The 15,338-nt window shown below is 42.2% G+C and overlaps 1 long non-coding RNA gene across 1 annotated transcript; it reads left to right on the forward strand.

The window, feature by feature from the left end:
• The first annotated feature begins 228 nt into the window (after positions 1 to 228).
• On the forward strand, positions 229 to 8,074 carry LOC132648141 (uncharacterized). The gene is made up of 2 exons (XR_009586529.1): positions 229 to 467; positions 7,947 to 8,074. It is a non-coding gene; the product is annotated as an uncharacterized LOC132648141 (long non-coding RNA).
• Positions 8,075 to 15,338: the final 7,264 nt, after the last annotated feature.

Below are 15,338 nucleotides of genomic sequence, written 5' to 3' on the forward strand. Positions count from 1 at the left end.
GGTGGGACTGAGAGGAGATGAGGGGGGTGGGTACAGCTGGGATACAAAGTGAATAAATTGTAATAAATAATATCTAAATATTAAAAAACAAAACAAAACAAAACAAAAAATAAAAACTACTACACTAGAACATTTGTCATCCATCACCACCTATCACCAAAGTCCTCCTAGGCGTCTGGTGGGTTGTCTAATGAGGTACCATCACATCGCAGATCTTCCGTCTCAGTGTTATCTGGACCCTTTCAAATGCAGACATCATCTCCCCAGGCCAGAGGCTCTTGGAAATCCTGGTTGATGCATTAAGTACTCTGTGGACTTGGCTTAGTTTATGAGATCAAAGGCCGAGTCTTCCATGAGTGAGGATTACTTCACCTGACAGAACTTGGAAATCAGTCGAAATCTCTTTGATGTTTCCTTAAATATCTAAATAGTGTAATACCGTTTGGTCTGAAGCCTGAAGACTTCAGGTAGGTTTTCTTGGCTTTTTTTTTTTTTTTTTTTTGGCTTACATGGTGGAATGTGTTAACTGCTTTCTTCCAGATGTACTCAGATCTACACGTGGCTCGAGTGTCTGTGTATACACACATACACCCAATAAAGCAGTAGTGATTTGAAAAAATATGAGGTGGGGAGAGAGTCTTAACATCTTTTTAGTTGAAGACAGTGATTGGAGCTCATGATGGTAAAATTAGGTTAAGGGCAAAATCATCAGAGAACATAAGCTTAGTCATGAATGCTGGGCTTCTAGAATCTCCTGGTAATAACTTGGGAACTAATCTCAAGACAGGTTTGTTATTCCTGGGTATGTCTAACTACAGTAGCAATTCCAAAGCAGGATGTGATGTCCACAGCATGTCTTGGAGGGGTTGGCTTTGTTTTGAGAGCTCTTCCACCACAGATCATGAAAGGATGCACAACAGAAGACAATGGGAGACTCAGAAAGACAGAGAACCTCAGAAATCTGCAGTATTCTTTCAGTAATATTTTATTATTAAATTTTCATTTAACTATTTAGTGTGTTTATTCACATGTGTATATAAACCGTTGTTATTGAAATTTTGGCTTGTTTCTTCACAGTAGCCAGATTGTGACATGGAAATTGGGGGTTCCTTCTTGGAGCTCTTAGTTTAATAAAAGGATTTGAAGGACTTGAAGATAACAGGGCTGACTCCATTTTGTTTCTCAGACTCTTTCTGACGTTGACTGTCCTTAGAGTGCCTTTGCCCCCACCTCCAGGTTCTGAGAAAGAGCACCTGGTCTTCCATCCCACAGAATGTGTTAATAGCTAACTGCAATCAGGCCTCCATCCCGCAGGTTGTAAATAACACAGAATGAGTTAATAGATAACTGCAATCAGGACCAGAGGTTTCTACAGATATCTGGGCAGTTTGGCCAGGTGGCTCGGCCCAATCAGCTTAAAGGTCAGCTTGCTTGCTGAGCCCTTACCCAATTTTACCTAATCCTGTTGGAATTCCCTGCTTGTGCTTTTTCCCTTTAAAAACTCTGCCCTCACATCATGAAACTGAAAAGCTTCTATAAAGCAAAGGGCACTTTCAGAATAAAATGACAGCCTACAGACTGGGAAAGGATCTTCACTAACCCTACATCTGACAGAGGGCTAATATCCAGAATATATAACGAACTCTAAGAAGTTAAACGTCAACAAATCGAGTAATCCGATTAAAAAATGGGGAACAGAGCTAAACAGAATTCTCAATAGAGGAATATCTAATGGCAGAGAAACATTTAAAGAAATGCTCAACCTCATTAGCCATCAGGGAAATGCAAATCAAAACGACCCTGAGTTTTCACCTTACACCCATCAGAATGGCTAATATAAAAAATTCAAGTGGCAGCACATGTTGGAGAGGCTGTGGAGAAAGGGGAACCCTCCTCCACTGCTGGTGGGAGTGCAAACTTGTACAACCACTTTGGAAATCAATCTGGTGCTTTCTCAGACAATTAGGAATAGTGCTACCTTAAGATCCAGCTATACCACTCCTAGGCATATATCCAAAATATGTTCAAGCATACAAGAACATTTGCTCAACCATGTTTGTAGCAGCTTTATTCATAATAGCCAGAAGCCGGAAACAACCCAGATGTCCCTCAACGGAGGAATGGATACAGAAATTGTGGTACATTTACACAATGGAATACTACTCAGCAATTAAAACAAGGAAATCATGAAATTTGCAGGCAAATGGTGGGCTCTAAGAAAGATCGTCCTGAGTGAGGTTTCCCAGAAGCAGAAAGACACACATGGTATATACTCACTTATAAGTGGATATTAGACATAAAATGTAGGATAATCATACTAAAATCTGTACAGCTAAAGAAACTAAAAGAAGGAGGACCCTGGTAAGACGCTCAATGCTCATTCAGAAAGGCAAAAGGATCAGACATCAGAAGAGGATGAAAACAAGGAACAAGACAGGAGCCCACCACGGAAAGCCTCTGAAAGACTCTGCCCAGCAGGGTATCTTTCTGGCCTATAGATTTGATATGGCCAGAATAGTCCAAGCACAGTTTTACAATTGTTCTGACTATTCTGTTATGTAGTTGGTTCTAAAACCTACTTGATTACAATGTTAAAACTGTAAGTGCTCTGTGGAGCTCTGTGGTGCTATACCATGAGAGACAGCCACACTATCAGTGACATCTGATGGCTAGGTTTTAAATTACTGGCCACAGCCTGTAACAACAGGTGGCTGGCTGCCATATTGCTTCAGGGATAAAGCGGGTGGACTTTTTCACCATCTTTGTTGAGGGCTGCCGGCTGTGTTCAGTTCCCTGTTTGGTTCTAAGTGAAACTTCTGTCCTTTAAGCTTTTTGCTGTTCAGTCTTAACGCAATGTGGCAGGATCAGCAAGATTTGCCAGCCCCTCTATGAACTGTATCTGATTAAAAGTTTTGCTTTGGTTTTAGTTCAGAAATATATTTAAAGTTATGCTAATGACTGCAGTTGGGTACAAGATTGAGCTTTACCTGGTCTCTTGTTTATGTTTTCAAAGTTAAGCCTAGGATGGGTAACTACAAAGTTTGCCTATGTAGATCTACTTGAAATAGGTATAGTGCTAAAACACTTGCCTAAGGAACATGCCAGAATTAGAGATTATGGCATTCTGTTTTACAGGATGCAATTTGGGGCAGATAACATCGACAAAGATGAAGACAGACCTAGATAGAGATAGACAGAGAGTAACTCATATGCTGGCCCTCAGGCTTGTCAGAGATCTGATGAATATGGCATTTTAACATGTGTAAGCTCATTATGACAGAGAGTCCCAAAATCCTCGCAGAGCTCCCCAAGGTCTCTGAGAAGATTTGGGCATGATGACAGATGACTTCAACTCTGGATTATGGTATACTAACCACTGGACAAGACTGCCCCAACTGGCCCACCGCTAGGGCCCAGCCTAAACTAAAGTACACAAAGCTGTGGACACCTGGAGAGTCATTGTTTCACATTGCTGAAGGCAAGGTGAGATCAGTCTCTCATGTTCTTTTTCCACAGAAATAGTCTTTCACCTTCTGTGCCTAATGCCAGATTGCCTCTGCTCATGATGCCATGAGAACATAGGAGCCAGGGACAACTGCCTAGGTGGTGGACTGGATAGTCATCTCTGTCATTTTGATTGGTACATAGATTGGTACATATATTTAGCTTATAATTTATCCTTCTCAGGTCTCTGATCACATTGATGGCTAAGCTAAGCTAATGGTATCTTTTCAGCTAAAGAACAGACAGTTAGATCCACTGTTAGTTCATTGGTCAATTCATTAGCTAGTAAGAACTACTAGATACTAGATCTTTTATTGAGAAAGGCAAAGAGGTTTGTCTTGCTCACAGGCTTCATGTTAATTGCCTGTGTCTTATGGTGAATAATTGGATAGAAAGATGTAAAGTTTATGTAAGGTCTGAGGATATGAAAGTTTAAGCTTTGAAGATCTAAAAAAAGTTGCGAGTCTAGGAAACTGTTTCAATGTTGGTAAATGCAAGAAAGATTGGAGGATCTAAGTAGGTATTTTAAGGTATATGAATGTAAGTTGTAATGTATAAGAAAATAATTTAAGGCATATTAAAAATGGAAAATATTTCAGATTACTCCCCCTCTATGCTATTGGTATGCTTATGTTGTTATAAGATTTCAGAAGTTCAGAGTTACAACATTGATCAATAGAATTCTGATAAGCTGATGGAGCACTGACTGCTTATTATCCATCACAAGCTCAAGATTTTAACTTCCCTTTGGTTGTCTTCTGGAAATAGACTTAAAGTTGCTTCTCATCATGCTAAAAATATCTGTCTAATGTGTTTATCTCTGACTCAAAAGCCATAGCTTTTATCAGGTCTTAATGGCATGAGTCTACTCCTGCTGTCTTGTAGACACCTGTTCACTGCTTTTTTTAAAGTATAGATTTTAATATAATAGTGATACTAATATACTTCCTTTTGTAAACTAAAATTCATATGAGTTTCAGGAAATCAAAAAGTCATGAGACCTAGATCTAGCATAGCTAAAACGGACCCCAGATGAGTTTTTCCCTTGGTCTTGGGATTCCTCACTTTCCCCATTTACTAGATTGTTGTATTAGGCCATAAATATTTACTATTGATATATCTTTTAGTAAAGCTGTGGTTAATCCTAAACAGATGTATAACCAAATCACCACACAGTGACTAGAATTTATTTAATTAACCTAGAACACAGTGCTGGGCAATAGTTACTCCATTCTAAACTCTTAGCCCACATAGTTCCTACCATTCAGATTCACCCATTTTACTTGCTTTTAGTGATATCTTAGCTCCGGTTCATTTTTCCTCGTCGTTCCAAGACCTCTCTTCCAGCTTCTGCTCTCTCTGCTTCTCCCTCTCGATTCTCCCCCTCCTCTGCCTACCACTCCTTGCTGTTCTCCTCTTCCTAACTCTCCTTCCATCTGAACCAGGATGTCCCACCCTATCCTCTCCATTGCTCAACATTGTGGCTGGTTGATTTAATTGACATTTTAGAGACCGAATGGTGGCATGTTTACACAAACTTGAGACAGGTGATGCTTAGAATAAGTGTCACAATGCAATGTCCAGATTAAAATCAGAGAGTTGGGGAGAGAAATCAGCATTTGAGTGAACAAGGGTAAGGTGTATACATTTCAAAAGAGCATTGTACCAATACTAGATAAATTTTAACTTCTGCCTCTAGTCTGAATTTGTTTTATCAGATTTTCACCTGGCTGACAAACTGCCTTCAGGGATCAGCTATGCACTGCAAGCTGAAATCTGGACTTTCTGAAAGCTGAAGTAATCCAGTCCAGTGGATGTGATGGCTCCTTGTCTCTTCAACAGGATTGCTAATTAGATGGTGCCTGGTTGCCTACCTTTTGACTAACCTTTCAGCCTTCCTGAGTCCCCAATATATCTGCCCCAATGTCAACCTGAAGAAATTACAGAAGAGAGATTCATTGGCCTTTATCCTACCTAGAAGGCTGAAATTCTAAGTCAAAAGGGACTCCCTGACATTAGCTATTATCTTGGGGACCTGCTTAGCTGGAGCAGGAACTGGTATTGCAACACTGGCTTTGCAAAGCTGGAATTATAACAGATGAAAGGCAGATATCGATAAAAATATTCACTGCCTTGAGAACTCAATACTCAGCTATCAGATTTCTAAGGAGCCTAAGATTGGCCTCCATAGTCACTAGAAAAGGGGGGAAATAAAGGGACTGAAGATAACAGGGCTGACTCCATTCTGTTTCTCAGACTCTATCTTAAGTTGACTGTCTAAGCTTAGAGTGACTTGGCCCCCACCTTCGGGTTCCAAGAAAAACCACTTGGCCCTCCACTCCACAGGTTGTCCTAGATACTACAGAATGTGTTAATAGATAACTGCAATCAGGCTTCCACCCCACAGGCTGTCCATTGTCTTAAGTACTGCAGAATGTGTTGATAACTGCAATCAGGACCAGAGGTTTCTACAGATATCCTACGGTTTGGCCAGGTGGCCCAGACCAATCAGCTTAAAGGTCAGCTTGCTTGCTGAGCCCTTACCCAATTTTACCTAATCCTGTTGGAATTCCCCATTTGCAGTTTTTCCCTCTAAAAGCCCTGCCCTCCCTTGGCTCCAGGATGCCCTTTCTGAACTGCTGTAGCAGGGATGGTTGACAGCCCAAGCCTGAGCCTGAATAAAGACCCTGTGTGTTTGCATCGGACTTGTGTTCCTGGTGGTCTCTTTGGGGGTCTTGTGATCTGGGCATTATAGATTTAAGAATGCATCAAATGAAAGCTAAAAGATGATTTTCTTATAGTTTAAGAGAGAAATACCCCAGACAAGCAAACTGTAAAGATGAGCAGCTTCTCAAAAGAGGAGAATATGTAAGCCCCGAGAAAGAGCCCTGGCCTTGAGTTAAGCTGACACAGAATTTAGCCCTCAGTGGCAGACAACCCCATGGTGGAGAGTGGGGCTTAAAGAATGCTAAGCATGTTTAGAGCAGAGATGGAAATAAAAGTAATTTGGAGCAGCATGACTATGCTCTGCAAATCCTATGCTGGAGGAAGGAATCTGTAAACATACAGTTTTCCATCAAATTGATAGCTTTTCTGAACCTCTCTTTAGCATGGTTCAAGTTTAACCTGCATTTCTAGGAGAGGCCCTTCCTTTTTGAGGCACAACCCACTTAAAAGTTGAGCTTCTTATCAGGCCAGAGATTCTACTTCCTTGGATAGAAGAAAATTTCTTTTAATGAACTTGAATGTCCCTCAAAATCTAACCAACTGAAGAGGCAATCCTAAAGTCGTTCAGAAACCACACCAGGGTGAGAGAGGACAATCACTTCTGGTATCTCCACCCTCTGGAGATAATTCTGCAGAGAGGCCAAAGAACATTTCCGGCTTTCAGCCAATCAGTGAAATGCTTACTTTTCTTTGGTGACTTTGTAACCTAAAGTACATAGCCAATAGGTGCTCCTTGTTTTCATCTGTGCCCACTCTGAAGAGGTAACCCCAACTTCAATATGTTATTGGGGAGATGGTTTGCCCAGCTTCTTGTAACTTACCTGGCTTCTTAGGTTTGACACTGGGTGTGACAGTAGAGGAACTCTTCCAGATAGGCATGCCTGATAAACCTGTGTATACCAGGCAGGATCCTATCTCAAGTAGATCTGCCTCTCTCTGCCTCCTGAGTGTTGGGGTGCAGTGGTTCTCAATCAGATCAATATAGTTATGAAGTAAAAATGAAATGAGTTTTTGTTGGGGGTCACAACTACATGAGAGTTGCAGTTTTAGGAAGGGTTTGGCGCCACCGCATCCACGTCTTCCGTGGCTGTTTTAAATACAGTGCCATTCTTTCCAACACAGTAAATAGCTAATAAAACCCAATGCTCACTTAAGCTGAAATGTTCAGATATACAGCGTGGTCTTCACGTGGGTCCCCTGACAACTGGAGCAGGGGCTGTCTCTGACTGCTGCTTGCCTTTGGATCCTTTCCCCCTATCTGGGCTGCCTGGTCTAGCAGCAACAGGAGAAGATGCACCTAGTCTTACTGCAACTTAATATGCCAAGGCTAGCTGATAGCCATGGGAGGGCTCCCCTTCTCTGAGGAGAAAGGGAGAAAGGGAGAAAGGGGAGGAGGCTAGAGGGAGAGGCTGGGAGGAAACCTAACGAACTGCTAATAAAGGGCTCATAAAGGGTTTGGTACAATTAGCCATGGGGAAATAGAAGGGGAAATACAAACGAAAACTATTAGAGGATTCATTTTATTCCAGTCAGAATGGCTGTTGGCAGATCTCAAAGGATGGCGGATGCAGGCAAGGCTGTGGGGAAATAGCAATGTTTAATCACGGGTGCTGGGGGTAAGCAGTGATATACACAGCATGAAAATTATGGCGGAGATTCCCCCAAAATCTCAAAATAGAATTATCATACGAATGAGCTATATTATTTCTTCACAGGTACCCAACAGACTCTACAACCTACTGCAGAGACACTTCCTGATCCTGCTCTATTCACAATAACCAGAAAATGAAATCAGCCTAGATGTCCATGAACTGACGAATGGATAATAAAAATGTGAACCATATATACAGTGGGGTTTTATTCTGCTGTAGAGGAAAGTGAAATTTGGAAGTAGATGTGCGGAACCAAAAGTCACATTGAGTGAGGCGAGGTACACAGGCACAGAAAACAGACGCAGCTCGCTCACTCACAAGTGCACCTCGCTTTGGATCTTTTCTGTGCTTCATAAGGAGCACTTGTGGAAGGCAGGAAGGAAAAAGAAAGCCTTTGGGAAAGGCTTGCTTTATGAGGGAGGAGAGTGACATGTAGGTAACCTGAAAGTAGAAACAGGAATAGTGGGTGGAAAACATTAAAAACAGAGGGATAGTAGAGGAGGAGAGGTAACCAAAGTGAATGTACTGAGATAAAGATAATGAGGCCTAGGAATGCTGCTGCATAATATTATCTCAGCACTTGAGTGGCAGAAGCCAGTGGATCTCTGAGCATTTGAGTACAGCCAGGGCTATATAGTAAAACCAACTAACCAATGGAAAAACAAAAGAACAGAGAAGCTATATGGAAACAAAATTCTATAACCAAACTCGAATTAGACTATTGAAAGAAAGTGTTGGAAGGGAGATACTCCCATAGCTGGAAACAGCTGCTCTTAGAGTCATAGTTTATTAAACCAAAACTCCACAGGCAGGGGTGAGGTATCTCCTATTAAGCTGTTCTCACGGAAGCCTCAGAGGCCCCCCAAATAATAGAGGCTGTTTCAGTTCATCTTGTTTGCCCGCCAGAGAGAGAGGATAAGAACCTATTGATGAAGAGACCACACAGTGCAGGTGCGTGGTTAGGATAAACCAAGTTGCCTGTAAGCCAGAAAACTCCCTGTCAACTAGCTTTCGTAGTCCTGGAAGGTGCTGCGCACGTGCAGTCACGGAGCTGTAAGACCTGGCAACTGCAAGGCCAACTTCCAAGCAAAGTGCACACACTTGAGCGGTTGTGGCCCCTGTCTCATGCAAATGAACACCTAGTTTCTTTCAGATTTGAGATCTATTGCACAGAATGGGATTCATTTTTGGTACCATAAACCTTATCAAAACACACGGCAAATAACAGCTTAGACCTTATTATAGGGAAACTAAATACTGTTGCTTGGCTAAATTGACACAGTGTCAAAGTGCTGTCTAAATATTTATCTTTACTCCCATAGACCAACCTCACCATCTACTCAAAGGCTCAGGGAGGATTTTGGAAGAGAAGTTAGAAACAATGTATGTAAGAGTAACCAGGTAAGGGGCAGGGCTAAAAAAAAAATCCCATCTCCTGAGCAGGATATAACTGTGCAGCCAGAAGCTCGCAGCTTTTGTGAAAGGTTGGAACTGCACAAGAATCTATGGGCAGGAGGCATGGATGGAGGGAGAGCTCGGGCCCCACCCCTCACTGAGGCATGGATGGAGGGAGAGCTCAGGGCCCATCCCTCACTGAGTCAGGGATGGAGGGAGAGCTCAGGGCCACCCCTCACTGAGGCATGGAGGGAGGGAGAGCTCAGGGGGCCCCACCCCTCACTGCTCAACTATCAGTGAGTGACAGAATCGGGGAGAGGATGAGTTACTGCCTTCAGTGGTGTACCCACAGATGACTCCCCTCAGCAGAGTTCCAACCCAATGATCACACAGGTGGCTCTTGGGGAAGAAATGGATCACACAAAACATCATCAAATCATGATTCTGAGAAAAGAACTGGAAGAATGAAGCTGTTGGAGGAGGCTGTTAATAGAAATGGGAGAGAGATAAAGGACAATGAGGGGAGGGAGTAATAAGAGTATATTTTATACATGTCTGAAGCTGCCAAAGAACAAAATTAATACATTTAATTAAAATAAAATTAACGAACCACAAACAATAATGCTTTTAGATCATAAATATTCTAGAGTAATTATCCTTCATAATTGGGTTTGCTTATAAGAATACTACTGTCGGGCTGGAAAGATGGCTCAGAGGTTACTCTGCCTGTTCTTTCAAAGGTCCTGAGTTCAATTCCCAGCAACCACATGGAGACTCACAACCATCTGTAATAAGATTTGGATTGCCCTCTTCTGGATTGCAAGTGTACATGAAGGCAGAATACTGTATACATAATAAATCAATCTTAAAAAATGCTATTGTTTTTATGATGCATTATCCTCAGATTTAGATCCAAAAGTATTGAAAAAGGAATATGGATAATTTTATCAACAAAAATCAGGCAGACAAGCATACGTTTCCCCGTGTTTAGACTTCCATATCACTCCTCACATTACAATAATACAAAATAACAGGCAATTTTATATGTTGGTTATAAAATAATGTAACTGAATTAAGTAACATGAAAGTAAACTCAGATTTTGAGAAATACTTTTTCTATTACTGTGACATAATGCAAAATATTTATAAAGGAAGTCCTCAGTTCTCTTAGCACACAGTTCACCCTCCACAGCACTGAACATTCTATTCCATGTGGGAAAAACCACATTAGCTACAGAATTTTATTTAAGGTGATTCTCTGTGTATTTTTATGTGGCTAAGACAGGTCCAAGAGATGATTCTCAAGTTATCTCCAGCCAGTGCAGAGGGATGAGTGAGTTCTATGAAAAGGACCACAGTTAACAAGAATCTCAGCTGCCTAGTCACAGCAAGATGGAGCTGCTTTCCGGGTGAAGTCTTCCACCTGAATTCAGATTCTGCAGAAACATAGCTCTGGCTTCCTCGCTCAAGGAAGACCCTCATGTCTGTCTATTTTCCTGAGACAGAAATCACCTTCCACACATTATCTGTGGAGTTCTGTGTAGGCAGTTGGCCCAGCCCAGGACCTGATATCCCACAGGAAGACCATCATGATGTCACCTACCAGCGGCAGCACCTGCATGGTTAGGGTTTGGGTTGCCTCTGATGAGGAACAGGTTTTACACCCACGGCAAATCACCACAAACAACTTCTGGCTGTTAGTAATGAGTCCTTAGTAGCACGTTGGGGTCACTTTATATATCACATCCAGGAATCACTCTAAATCTGAGAAGGCTTTGCAAGTAGCTGAAAATGGATCTATCACGTGACCCAGCTACACCAAGCTTGGGCATAGGCCCACAGGACTCTAGGGCCAACTACAGAGACAGGTTCCATCCATGCTCATTCCTGCCCTGTTCATGATAGCTAGGGAGGGGAATCAGCCTCCATGTCCATCACCTGATGAGGGGATAATGGAAATGTGGCGCATTTACACAAAGCCTAAACATTCCTTAACAAAGGACTTCTTTCACGTGTGCTTTAATGCAGTGTCCTCCCCGCACAGAAGAGCCTGTCAGATCCCCTGGGACTGGAGTTGGAGATGGTTGTGAGCCACTGTAAGTGTGCTGGGAATCGAACCTGGGTCTGTGCAAGAGCTTCAGGTGCTTTTAACCACTGAGCCTCCTCTCCAGCCCCCAAAGACAGTGTAGACCAGTGGTTCTCAACATTCCTAACGCTGTGACCCTTTAATAGGGTTCATCATGTTGCGGTGACATCCAACTATAAAATTATTTCACTGCTACTTCATCACTGTTACGAATCGTACTGTACATGTCTGATATGAAGGATATGTGATATGCGTCGTCTCTGGGTCACAAGCCACAGGCTGAAAACCATTGGTTTAAAGAAAGCTAGGCAGGCAATATATGTGTTGATGTAACTGGTACCAGTAAGTTAACCAAAACCAAACTAGTATGTGACAGTGTGAAGGTTTATGAGACATGAGCGGGCTCAAAACTTAAATACCAGTAACCGTATTAATTTGTGGGAGAAAATGGATTAAATTTCAAGATTGAAAAGGTCACCATAAAAGATAAGATTAATCCACTATATTACATTAAGTTTAAAAAAACTCTCTATCCTCTAAATACCGTTGACAATACATATAAAACCCCAAATCTTGGAAAGATTTGAGACTCTATATAACAGGCAAATAATTTGTGCTAATAAATATACCACAGATATATAGCCAAGATCATATTTTATTAAATATATTTAGAAATTATATATAATCATTTTATATTTAAATAAATTTATTTTAAACATACTCAATTTAAATATACCTAAATTTATTTATTTCAATATATCAAATAATATATTACATATATTTATTTGTGTTGTACATTCACTTTATGTGTATTTCTTTATATACTGATGAATACATCATATGTATAATCAAATTAAATCTTTTTGTATAAAAGAGTGAAACATATTCCAACTTTTCCCTATCATTATAGCCACCATCATCCTTTCTGTCCCTGTCATCCTTATCTTCTTCATTGCCATCCTTATCATCAACACCATCACAGTTACTAAAATATCTATTTCCCACAGGAGGAAGTTTGGATATTGCATGAGACCACAGAGATCACCAAGAACAAACTACCTTTAATCTCCTTCGGCATCCCATAGCACCTATCAAACACTTCAACTAATTCATTAGCTAACTACGTATCTGCTACTGTGTGGGTGCGTGTACGTATGTAATATCACACATGTGTAGGTCAGAGGAAACTTGGGGCTTGGTTCCCTCCGTCAGCCTGTTAGGACAGTGCTGGGGCTTGAACTCAGGCTGTCAGTTTTCCACAGCAAACGCTTTGCCCACCGAATCATCTCACCAGCCCCTAAGATACTTAAAATAAACGTGAGAGAAAGAAAATAAGGGGCCAATGAGAGGTGCCTCAGCAGGCGACGGTGCTTGAGAGCCTGAGTCAGTCCCTGGGACCCGCGTGGTTAAAGGAGAGAGCCAAGCCCTCCAAGCTGTCCTCCGCCTCCGCATGCGCACTGTGGCGCGCGCAAATAAGCAGACATAATACCACACTTTGTTGTTATTGTTTTCTCTGTGTGTAGCCCTGGCTGTCCTGGACTCACTTTGTAGACCAGGCTAGCCTCGAACCCACAGAGATCCTTTTGCCTGAATGCTGGGCTTAAAGACATGCACCACCACTCCTGGCTTTAATGCCATACATTAAAAAGGCATCAAGGTACATTTTTTTTGGTGATGTGTTATCTGTGGAACAGCTCAGAATCATTTAGAAATCCACTGTGAGGAAATCAGGGCAGAATTTCAAGAGAGGAGTAGCTGGTTTGGTGGTGAAGGAGAACTTAGAGAGAAAGGGCTCAGGAATTTCTAAGCTTATTTCGCTAGGTGAAACGGAGTCGCACCTGTCCATTGAACCAACACCGGACCTTCTAATCCCCCGCAGGGTTTGCTGTGGGGCGGCAGTTCTCAACCTGTGGGCTGAAACCTATTTGGAGGTTGAACCACCCTTACACAGGGGTTGCCCAAGACCGTCAGAAAACGCAGATATTGATATTATGATTCATAAGAGCAGCAAAATTACAATTACGACGTAGCAAGGAAAATAATTTTATGGTTGAAGGTCACCACAACATGAGGATCTGCATTCAAGGGCTGCAGCTTTAGGGAGGCTGAGAACCGCTGCTGCAGGGCGACAGGGAAATGCTTAGAATTTGTGTCGACTGAGCAGCTGTCTTCTCAACTCTAGCCCCTCTGATGGCTTCAAGGACTGTGAAAACCAGGGACAGTGTTATCACTGCTAACAAGGAACAATCAGAGAGTGTGGTGCCAGGTGGGAGGACCTGCTTTGCATCATCAACTGGTGCTAGAGATGCATGAGGAACTCAGGGTGCTAACAGACACCCAAAGGTGACAGCTTCCTGCCTCTGTGAATGTGCTGGCCGTTCAAGAACTGCCACTCATTTCTTCACCTACAATTCTAAGATCCTTCTGTGAAAGTTCAGATCTACAAAGTGCTCTTTCTTGGGAAACACACACACACACTAAAGGAAGTCAGGTTATATGCAGAATGAAGCCCATGGCCAGTCTCCATCATCCGGAGCAAAAGGCTGTTTGGAGAGGTCCTGGGATTATACTAATGTCTCTCTGTGTTATATCACAATAATGATAATTGCAAAAGTAGAATCATGGGAGTTTCCAGCAGGCAGCCCAATGGTGATCATTTACACCTGGGGCCTAAGAGCACAGGTGAAATAATTTTACAAAGCCTGCAGCCAATGATAGAGCCATAGCAGCCAATGAGAGAAGTGAGCCTACAGCCAATCAAAATGCTAGCATGGCTTCTTATTCTTAGTTTTTCACAGTGGTCCTTTGATAAGTACCAGCCCATTGGCCCCGGGTCCGGTGTGGGTAAGAAACTCATTTCCTCTAGCGAAATGTCTTTTTCTCTCTGTTTTCTCCATTCTATGCATTGCAGATGATCTACAGAACCATGAAGCTCCTTTGGCCTTCATTCAATATTGACTGATTTTATATAAGTCCATACAACTAACTTCACCATCACTGTATCATTTCTCGATGCTTCTTTTATTTATTTAGAGGCATGGCCAGAGTGGAGGCTCCGGGAATCCTTCCTTCTGCTGTTGCAAGGGAGAATTCTAATGAAAGGCATGCCAATTTATAGAGATTGCTCACCCAGCGTTTCTCCCCTTTAAATGTCTTTGTTTTCCTTGGCTCGTGAGGTGGCTCAGCTAGTAAAGGTGCTTGCTACCAAGCCTTCTGAGATCCATCTGTGGGACCTGCTTGATGGAGAAGGAGCCGAGATGCCCACAAATTGTTCTCTGGCTTTCTGTATGTGTGCTGTAGCACATGCGTTCCTCCACCCCTAAATTAAAATGGAATAGACTGGGCATGGTGACACACACCTTTAGTCTCAGTATTCGAGAGCCAGAGTAAGGCAGATCTTTGCGTTTGAGGCCAGCCTGGTCTACCTAGGGAGTTTCAGACCAGTTAGGGTTATACAGTGAGACCCTGTCTGAAATGCAAGAAAAAAAAAATCATACTTTCTGTGTTTTCCAACTCTAAATTGGGTAAAAGAAAAGAATTCTTCCAAAAGGAGTCAAGGTTTTGTTTTGCTTTTTTAAAAATAGCTTAATGTAGCTTAGTTGGTGCTTGGGCATGCACAGTCTGAGGGTCTTCCTCAGCTTTGTAGCTCATTGGTGAAGGGACTTGGGCCAGTGCTAGTGGTAGGCGTGGCTCTGGCAGGCCTTGCCCTTCTTTCCTATTCCTTCTGTTGCTAAAAACCCTTAGGTCACATTCCTCAGGAATGTAGATTACAGCCTAAAAATGTAAGCTAAGGTCTATTCCCTTATTTGGCCATGACCTCCTCCTCAGGTTGACTACTAAGATCTAGATGTTAAAGTACTAGCAATCAAAAGTCCCCTTTGGCTCACCTAATTAACATGCCCAATTTTAATTAAACACCTCATCCTAACCCGGGATTTCCCCTTGTATCTGTATAAAGTACCTTTTGCCTATGG

The sequence above is a fragment of the Meriones unguiculatus genome, chromosome 1 (assembly GCF_030254825.1).
Source record: "Meriones unguiculatus strain TT.TT164.6M chromosome 1, Bangor_MerUng_6.1, whole genome shotgun sequence".
Classification (NCBI taxonomy): Eukaryota; Metazoa; Chordata; class Mammalia; order Rodentia; family Muridae; genus Meriones; species Meriones unguiculatus.